Below are 10106 nucleotides of genomic sequence, written 5' to 3' on the forward strand. Positions count from 1 at the left end.
GAAACAACCTAAATGTCCATCAGCAGATGACTGGATAAGGAAACTGTGATATATTTATACAATGGAATACTACTCAGCCATAAAAAAGTAATGCTATTTGCCAGCAACATGGATGGACCTCATCCTAAGTAAGCTAGAAAGAGAAAGGAAAATACCATATGATATCACTCATATGTGGAATCTAAGAAAGAAAAGACACTAATGAACTTTTCTACAAAACAGAAATAGACTCACAGACATAGTAAATAATCTATGGTTACCAGGGGGAAAGGAGGTGGGAAGGGATAAGTTGGGAGTTCAAGATTTGCAGATAGTAACTACTATATATAAAATAGATAAACAACAAGTTTCTACTGTATAGCCCAGGGAACTATATTCAATATCTTGTAGTAACCTATAATGAAAAAGAATACGAAAATGAATATATGTCTGTATACATATGACTGAAACATTATGCTGTACACCAGAAATTGGCACATTATAACTGACAAAATTTCAATAAAATTTTTTTTTAATTTTTAAAAGACTTCAGAGGTGTTTAAAGAAGGTAATCAGTGTGAAAAAGCTCCACAGAGGATGAGGATGGTGCTCAGTAAAATCAGTTAAGTGGAGAAAGGAAACCGGAAATAGGTCTTGAAGGACAAAAAGCATCTGAAATGGTGAAGGAAGGAGCAAATAGCTGTGCGGGGAAAGCCACGTGGCACAGAGCTGAAGGACCGACTTTGCAGTGAAGCAGATTGACCTGGGCATGCCGCTCGCTGACGGTGGGTTTCTGAGCAAGTTAAGTAACCTCTCTAGGCTTTACTTTCCTCTCCCATTATAAGTGAATGCTAATACCTCCGTCTTAGGTTTGGGGAAGAATTAGAGAGATAAATGTAGGCAAAGTTCTTAACACATTGCTGGGCAGATAGTAAGTACTCAAACAATGTATATTTATCATTATTGTTGTTATTATTACTAGGGGAAATATGAACAAAGGCAGGAATTGCTTAATCTGAAAATCAATTTTCCCCATAATAAAATAATCAAGAGACACGATCTTTATGTAAATTTGAGCAACGAGCACCTGCCCACTGCAGCCTTGTGAAGGGAAGATAATGTGTATTTATTACCTCCCACAAACTCTGACTTCCTGCCTCTTCCCTTTCTTTCCACATCCTTCCCCATCCCCACTACGTCGGTATCCCCACTGTGCCACAGACAGCCCACAATCTTGTTTCTTTGTCCTCTCCTCTCCCATGCTCCTTCCTTACCCCTAGGCTGGAGGAGAGACAGATGAGTCACAGGGATGGAGCTGCCATGGCGGCCTTTGAGGCAACGATGACAGAATATGGATAGGGTCTAGGGACAGAGATTCTCTTGGTTACATCTTGATCCTACCAAGTCATATATGGACAGCTAACCAACCCTAACACAAGGAGTGCTCAGAGGAGAATTTCCAGTTTCTTTACAGATCAAATTTTCAAGAGTGAAAACTCAGGAATTGTATATTTTCTTTCTGGCAGAGACGTGGATTGGCCACAAGCGCCATATCTAAGCTGTGATGTCACAGGTCATTAGGGGTGTTGTGCTGTTTGGGCACTGCACACGAAAGCCTAATGCAGCATGCACTTGTCATACTGTGAGGGTTGGTGACCAATGGCTTTGCAGCAGGACCCTTCCCTGAAGACTCATTCTTAAGAAGACCCACCCTTCTCCCTGCCCAGTTCACCCAGTGGATGACAATCACGTTCCTGCTGAACAGGCTGTGGCTTCATTCCTAGTTCATAAGGTTCTCTTGGCTTCCAATTACCTACAGGGTAAAACTCAAACTTCTTATCCCAGCAGATAAAGGTCTTCACATCCATCCCTGCCTTCTTCTCTGCCATCTCATCTCCTGCCATGGTCAGCTTCTCCCCAGTGCCCCCAAACACCACACCCTTTCAGGTCGTGGTCCTTCGAGATGAACAGCTCCCCTAACTTTCACCTGGTAAAAAGTTTTGCTCTCTCTACCAGAACCAGCTCTGGTATCATCTCCAAAGTAAAAACTATCATGTCTTCTCCAGCCTTTTTTCTGGGTGGTTTAGACTCCTAAAGTTTACCACATGGTAGATGCTTGAGAAATATTTCTTGAATGAATAAATGAGTTCTGACTTCAATAACAGCATTTATTAAGATACATGGTAATTGTCCTAACTCACTTGTTGGTTTCTTCATCAGGCTGTGAGTTTCTCAAAAGGATGAGGTGAAGGGAAGCTGTGTCCTTTATATCTGTATTCTAGGACCCTAATACCTCATAAGGTAGGCTTTAAGTCAGAGTTTGACAACCTAAAAAATTTCTAATATACCGTTTGCAAATTTTTTTCTCATTATGCATTCTTTATTTCGTGATGAAGCTGCCCTTCTCTCTAAATGCTGGGTTAGGAAGGGATAGGAAGACGTCTCCAGAATATAGCCAAGAATATGAAAAGCAGGAAAGCAGGGGAAGCCCATCTTAGATTAGAGTCTCTGGAATCAGAGGTTGGGTCTTTTGAAAGTGGTCTTAGGGACACCTTGTCAAAGAGTGAGGGAAGCAAGACAGGGCATGGGAGAAGCCAAGCAAGATATGGACTGAGCTACAGTCCAGCCTTAGTCCAACCCCATGGGAAGTTCTGGGACAAGGATGGCCTCACGGAATCATCCCTCCTGGGGGCAAAGGGGCTGGGGCTTTTATACTCCCGTATTAATAGTAGGCTGCAAGCACACCAGAGGTAGGGGGACAACCTCTCAGGCATTTCTGTGTGGAGCAGTTCCAGTGGACTAAGAGCGAGTCTTCAGAGAAGGGTCCTACTGCAAAGCCATTTGTCACCAACCCTCTCAGCAGCCGAGTGACAAGAGAACTTGGGCTGGTAAAAGGATCTGAGCAGCACAACAAAAGCTCCTACCACATCCTGAAAAGTAAAGATGATAGAAAGTGCTTACTCCTAGAAGGATTATGCAAACCTTTATTTAAAACCCATCTCCTCCTACTAGATCAACAAATCTCTCTGAATCAGTTGCACTCACTCCTTAACAAGTTAGAAACAGCAAGACGGAAGAGGGTACAGAGGTGCTTAAAGGTCAGCTCTCCAATAGAAGTAAAAAAGAAACAGGAACTCCAAAAAGTATAGCAGTCTGGAACCTGGTGGAGCCTTAGAGGGTTGTAAATTAAAGTCTAAAAAAGTTGAGATTTACAACGAGAAGAAGTTAAACAAGCTGTTTTGCATCCTATGTTTAAGAACACAGCATGATGTGCCATGTAATTTTAAAAGATTTCATTCGAGATTTGGAAGCTTCAGATATGTGAACAATTAGTAAGATTTGATTTTTGCAGATTATCTCCTTCCCTGCCAGCCCTGAATAAGTGAGGTGTTACTGAACTACCTTGGAGAACATCTGACCTCCAGGAGCCCATTGAAACTCCTTGGATCACAGCATGACTTCAAGTTTGTTTAAACGTCCTGAAAGTTCTGACTCCTCCTGGCACATGTGATTACATAACCAGAGCTGATAGAAACCTCCAGTCGTCACATATACACACAGTCTGGTAAAGAGGGAGCTCTAGCCTGGCCTCAGACACGGGGAGCTCAAGTACCTCCGCTCTCATTAACATCTGAGGACCCTAAGTAAGTCATTTGTCTTCTCTGGGTCTCAGTGTCTTCGTCTGTAAAGGAGAAATAATCATGTTTATCATGTTATTACTAATATTTATTATATTACATATTATACCAGTGTAATATGTTATACATAATATGTTGTTATATTTATTATGTTAATAATATTATTATTATATCTCATCAGCCTGCTATGAGGACACATGAGATAATGGTGGTGAAGTCGCTTTACAAGGTGTGAAAAATAATTAAAACAAAAGTGGAGTATTTGAAAAAACAAACACCCTTTAATTCCTTCTTTCAGATGCAATTTCTGAAAACCCATAAAATTGATGAAACAGACCTGGATGCTGCCTCCCATAGATTTGTTCTGTCCTGGTTCTCCACCATCTGGCCCCCTGTGCTGTCCTCCCGGTGGCCAGCCTGTACCCCGACTTCTTGGTCCTGGTTCAGAATGACTGCCTTTGGAGAATGGGGTTTCTCAGGAAGAACATTGCACAATCAGAAAACACTGATCTGCCAAGGCTGTAATATTTTTTTCCTGGAGCCCTTTCAGGAATGTGTCACAGGAGGTGGGGGAGATGGGCCACGGAACAGAGAGTACTAGGCACCAGCCACCAGGTAATAAAATGTCCCAGCATTCCTTTTCCAAATCTAATGAAGACATCAATCTTCATTAAGTCAAAGTGTCTGGGGTCCCCAGCAGTGACATTTACAGAGCTGCTTCAAAAAGCGGGAGGACTAAAAGGCAGGCCATCGAGCAAGAGGCAGTGAATTCTAGAACTCGATGATGTCTGTTTTCAACAAAGGTTGAATTTGCCAATAGCTATTATCACTGAACAGGAGCCCCAGACTCAGGGTGGTGCCACAGCCGTGGCACCTCCTCAGGCAAGCCTGGTTATTCAGGGTTCCTCCCAACTCCCCACTCAGTGATGTCACGTGCATAGCTTGTAATTGACCCTGGTGGCAGTATTTACACCATGGAAACCGGCAGGTGCCACAGCTGGGGTCCCTCACTCCCACCCAGAGAGCCAGCTTACCAGCACACCACTGCTTAAGCTTGTATCCAAATGTCCATGAGATGCGTGGATTCCCGAAATAGCTCTCCAAAGAGCAGTGTTGTTCTTGAATTTCCGTGTGAACCCCTGGGGGGTAAAAAGTTTGTGTATATAAATATCAGAAATCCTTTGCTTTCAGATTCCGAACCACCTTCCTCATATAGCTTCTCTTTCCCTTCAGGCTAGTGTGGAGAATGGCTTACTATTGACTGAGAAAAGCCTGAGTCACTGTTATAACCTTGGCATTGTCAACCTGATTGTTTTTTTCCATGAATGTTTCCCAGGCTCCAGCCTCAGCAGGGTACCAAGGACGCTTATGGACCGCAATTACCCTGCAGCGAGTACACCCCGGAGCTTGCGGGATCCTATAGAAAAGCAGGGGCAAGATGCTCTCTGCTCGGAGGAATCTTGCAAAACAGATGGGATTCAGCTAAAAGTGGCCATCCTCAGTAGGAGAACATAATTTTCTTCTTTCTTTCCATACCACAGTGCAGGATTAATGAAGAATAAAGGGGAATAAAAATGCAGCATGCATAATGTTCACTTCCACGGACCTTTCTGTCACTGATGTCTCTGTGTCTGGAGCTGGTGATTTTCACCCCTCTTTCCCATAACTTGTGTAGAGGCTGAGAGGAAAAGGGGTGGGGGGTGGAAATGAGCATTTATAGAGCACCAGCACTCTATCAGTACCAGAATGTCTTATCTAATTATCACAAACAACCATGTAAGGAAAATACTGTTACTTCCATTTTTTGCAGAGCAGGAAAGGTAAAAGTTACCTAAGGCTACCCAGCTAATGGGTTTGGGAGTAGGAATTTGAATCCAGGTCTCTGGCTTCAGATTCCATGGTCTCTCCACACTTTCTACTACTTTCTTGACCCATAGACAAAGCCCAACTGTGGAACCAGTTCTGGAGTCATGGATGCAGGCTGAGTTTGGTCCCTTGGGGCTGGCCTTCCCCAAGGATACACATTGGGTTGTCTAATGAGGGAAGTCAAAGAGACTTTCAGGTCTTCTTCAGGACTTGCAATGCCTTGGGGGCAGTTTTGAGGCAAATACTAAGTCTTTGATGTCATGCTCATTAAAGATGTAAAATAAGAGAAAAGCATGGGAATCAGAGACAAATTCCGGACCGAGATTTCAAGAATTTTTTTTCAAGCTCCTCTGGGCTAATAGCCTAAGTAGCCAACTACTCCTAACTTAGCCTCAAACTGCCACCTGTGTTGTTTAAAGAAAGAAAAGAATGTCTTTTCCAGTAATTTTATACCGGGAGAAATACATAATGGCCTTACCTATAGATTTCACCTTGGCAACGGTGCATCATTTGTGTCATATCCCAGGCTAAGGGATGTGACACACTCCCTTTGGTTTCCTGGGATACACCCCAACAAAGAACCTTGTCCTTTCAAGTTACAGTGATGAAGATGTTACTGATGCTCATACTTTATTTTTTTTAACATTTTTTATTGATTTATAATCATTTTACAATGCTGTGTCAAATTCCAACGTAGAGCACAATTTTTCAGTTATACATGAACATATATATTCATTGTCACATTTTTTTTCCTCTGTGAGCTACCATAAGATCTTGTATATATTTCCTGTGCTGTACAGTATAATCTTGTTTATCTATTCTACAATTTTGAAATCCCTGTCTGTCCCTTCCCATCCCTCGCCCCCTTGGCAACCTAAAATTCATAGGGCATGCTAAGTCCCAGCTCAGTGAGGTTAACGGACATCTCTTTTTAGATTTCGGATGAAGTGGCAAAGAGATATTGCATTGATTTCTGCACACTGTATCTTTCCACACTTGAAAACAATCATCTATGCTACCTCCAAATCTTCTTTTCTCCTGAGCAATGACCTCATTTCATAGGCTTTTTACATTTTTGATTATGTAAATAACAGACATTCAAAGGTTAAACAATGAAAGAAATCTAATGTAATATGATATAAAATAGGATGTTAGTTTGTTAAAATGCACACTTGAACGAGAAATAATACCTTAGGAATTTAATATTGGTATTCAAATTTTTTTAATATAAAAAATGTTATATACAGTTTTATGTAAAATATTTTATAAGTTTTTATCATGATATCCTAAACTCTAGCAGGAGAGAGAGGGGTGGGGGGAGAGAACGTTTCTATGTGTTAAGTTACGAATATGCTCAGCTGAAAGTCCCTTTATGACCTCAAATTGGAGAAACAGGTGAATACAGAGAGTCACAACTTATTGGAGCAGAAACTCATAAGTGGAAGCTTCTGTGGGAAACACTGCCTGGGTAGAAAAACCTGGACTGTGACAAATCTCTGGAGGCTGAGTGTGGGCAACTCTGAGAGTTCTCAATGAACAAGTAAAATCTGAAATTAAAAACACATTTTTTTGCCTTGTAAAAAACATCTATTTGGCTTTTAATACAAAATAGCTCAGAGAAGCACAGAAAAAATAACATACAAGCCAGTTATTGAAAAAAAATCCCCAACAAACAAATTTTAGTCATATTCCCTGTCTTCAGCCTGGGTTAGAAAACAGAAAACTACAAACCAACCAATGCTTGCCCTTTTGAAGAAATCTTATTTAAAGGAAAAAAAGAGAGGGAAAATAAAACAGCCCCTAAAATCTGGCAGGTGGTTTTTAGAAGGCAATGGAAGCTTGCCTTAATCATTCTGGGGAAATGGGATACATGTGGTCTTTGGAATATGGCCACCTCCTTGTTTCTTGCTAGTAATGATCTTCATATGAAGGGAAGATGCTTGCCTGGAGCACTATTTGATGCCACAAATGCAATCTGAGACCTCAAGGTCAAATAGCCTCAAGTCTTCTATTCCAAATCTCCACTGAATCTTCACCATATACAGGCTCTCGTCACTGGATGATGAGACAGACTAAGCAGTATTCCATTGTGTGTGTGTGTGTGTGTGTGTGTGTGTGTGTGTACACAACACCTTATTTATCCAGTCATCTGTTGATGGACATTTAGGTTGCTTCCATGTCTTGGCTGTTGTAAACAGTGCTACTATGAACATTGGGGTGCATGTATCTTTTTGAATTAGAGTTTCCTCCAGATACTTGCCCAGGAGTAGGATTGCTGGATTCTAGGGTAAGTCTATTTTCAGTTTTTTAAGGAATCTGCATAGTTTTCCATAATGGCTGCACCAAACTACATTCCCACTAATACTGTAGGAGGGTTCCCTTTTCTCCACACCCTCTCCAGCATTTATTGTTTGTGGGCTTTTTAATGATGGCCATTCTGACTGGTGTGAGGTGATACCTCATTGAAGTTTTGATTTGCATTTCTCTGATAACTAGCAATACTGAGCATTTTTTCATGTGTCTATTGGCCATCTGTACATCTTCACTTGGAGAAATGTTTGCTTAGGACTTCTGCCCATTTTTGGATTGGTTTTTTGTTATTGAGTTGTATGAGCTGTTTGTATATTCTGGAGATTAAGCCCTTGTCAGTCGCATCATTTGCAAATATTTTCTACCATTCTGTAGACTGTTTTTTGTTTTACTTATGGTTTCCTTTGTTGTGCAAAAGCTCATACGTTTAATTAGGTCCCATTTGTTTATTTTTGCTTTTATTTCTATTCGTTTGGTAGACTGCTTAAGGAGAACATGGCTATGATTTATATCAGAGAATGTTTTGCCTATGATCTCTTCTAGGAGACTTATGGTGTCTTATCATATGTTTGAGTCTTTAAGCCATTTTGAGTTTTTGTGTATGATGTGAGGGAATGTTCTAACATGCAGCTGTCCAGCTTTCCCAACATCACTTGTCAAAGACACTGTCTTTCTCTATTGTTTATTCTTGCTTCCTTCATCAAAATAAATTTTTTTAACATTTTTTTTATTGATTTATAATCATTTTACAATGTTGTGTCAAATTCCAGTGTAGAGCACAATTTTTCAGTTATACATGAACATATATATATGTTCATTGTCACATTTTTCTCTCTGTGCCTTCATCAAAAATTAATTGACCCTAGGTGTGTGGATTTATTTCTGGGCTCTCTACCCTATTCCGTTGATCCATATGTCTGTTTTTGTGCCATTACTACATTGTTTTGATTACTGTAGCTTTATAGTATTGCACAAGAGAAACTTTAAATAGAAAGATATTGACAGGGTAAAAGTAAAGAATGAAAAAAATGTATAAACATTAATCATAAGAAAGTTGAGTGAATATATTAATGTCAGGTAAAGTAGACTTTAGGACAAGGAGTATTACTACACATAAAGAAAGATACTTCATAATGATAAAGTGCTTAGTTCATCAAGAAAACAAAACAAATCCTAAATGTGTATATGCCTAATAGTAAGGCTTTACAATTATAAAGCAAAAATTTAATTATGAATCAAAGAAAGAAAGAAAATCACAATTACAGTTGAAGATTTTAACAGTTATTGATAGAACAAGTGACTAAAAGTTAGTAAGGATATAGAATATTTGATCAACACTAAAAGCTAACTAACATATATAGGACACTAAATTCAACACCATAGAATATACATTTTTTTCAAGCGTCTATCAAATATTTACTAAGATAGACTACGTCTTGGCCATAAAACAAGTCTTAATAAAGTCTAAAGGACTGAAATATTACAAAGTATGTTATTTAAGCACAATGAAATTTAATTAGAAATCAATACAAAAATACATCTAGAAAAAAAAAACCCATATCTGGAAATTAAGCAACATGAATTCTAAATAATCTTGGCTCAAAGAATAAATCACAAGGAAAATTAGAAAATATTTAAACTAAATGGCAATAAAATATAATATTTCAAAATCAGTGCTAAAGTAGTGCTTTGGAAAAATAGTAATCACTTAAATATTCATATTAAAAAATAAGGAAGAATAAAATAAGTGAGCTATTCTTTCACTTTAAGAAGCTAAATAAAAAAGAGAAAAATAAGAAAAGAGGAATAATAATGACAAGTATAAAATCCATAAAATAGAAAATAAATAATAGAGTCTATCAACACAAACAAAAGTTTGTCCTTCAGAGAGATTAATAAATTTGAAAAACTCTTAGCAAAATGGTCAGCAAAAAAAGAAAGAAAACATAAATTACCAATACCTGACTTGAAAGAGGGCACATTGCTCAAATTCTAGAATTATTAAGAGGAATATAGGGAGATAACATGAATGTATTCATACTAATAAATTTGAAAATTTAGATGAAATGGACAAATCCTTGAAAAACACAGCTTTTTCACAAGAAGCTGTGACACAAGAAGAAATAGAATATCTAAATTACTTTATATCTTTTAAAGTAATTGAATTTGTAATTAAAACCTTTCCCACATTTTTGATACCAATACTTGAAGAAAAAAAATGTAGATCGGTATCTTTCATTAAGCTAGACACAAATATTCTTTCCCAGCAAATGAATCCAACAATATACAAAAATTTTAATTCATCAAAACCAA

The 10106-nt window shown here is 38.8% G+C and overlaps 1 long non-coding RNA gene across 1 annotated transcript; it reads right to left on the reverse strand.

Moving 5' to 3' along the window:
• Window positions 1-478: 478 nt before the first annotated feature.
• On the reverse strand, window positions 479-4863 carry LOC116669018. Its single transcript, XR_004326392.1, has 3 exons — window positions 3955-4863; window positions 3593-3661; window positions 479-2909 (listed from the first exon to the last, which is right to left on the reverse strand). It is a non-coding gene; the product is annotated as an uncharacterized LOC116669018 (long non-coding RNA).
• Between the last annotated feature and the right edge of the window lie 5243 nt (window positions 4864-10106).

This window comes from Camelus ferus, chromosome 2 (genome assembly GCF_009834535.1).
Source record: "Camelus ferus isolate YT-003-E chromosome 2, BCGSAC_Cfer_1.0, whole genome shotgun sequence".
Classification (NCBI taxonomy): Eukaryota; Metazoa; Chordata; class Mammalia; order Artiodactyla; family Camelidae; genus Camelus; species Camelus ferus.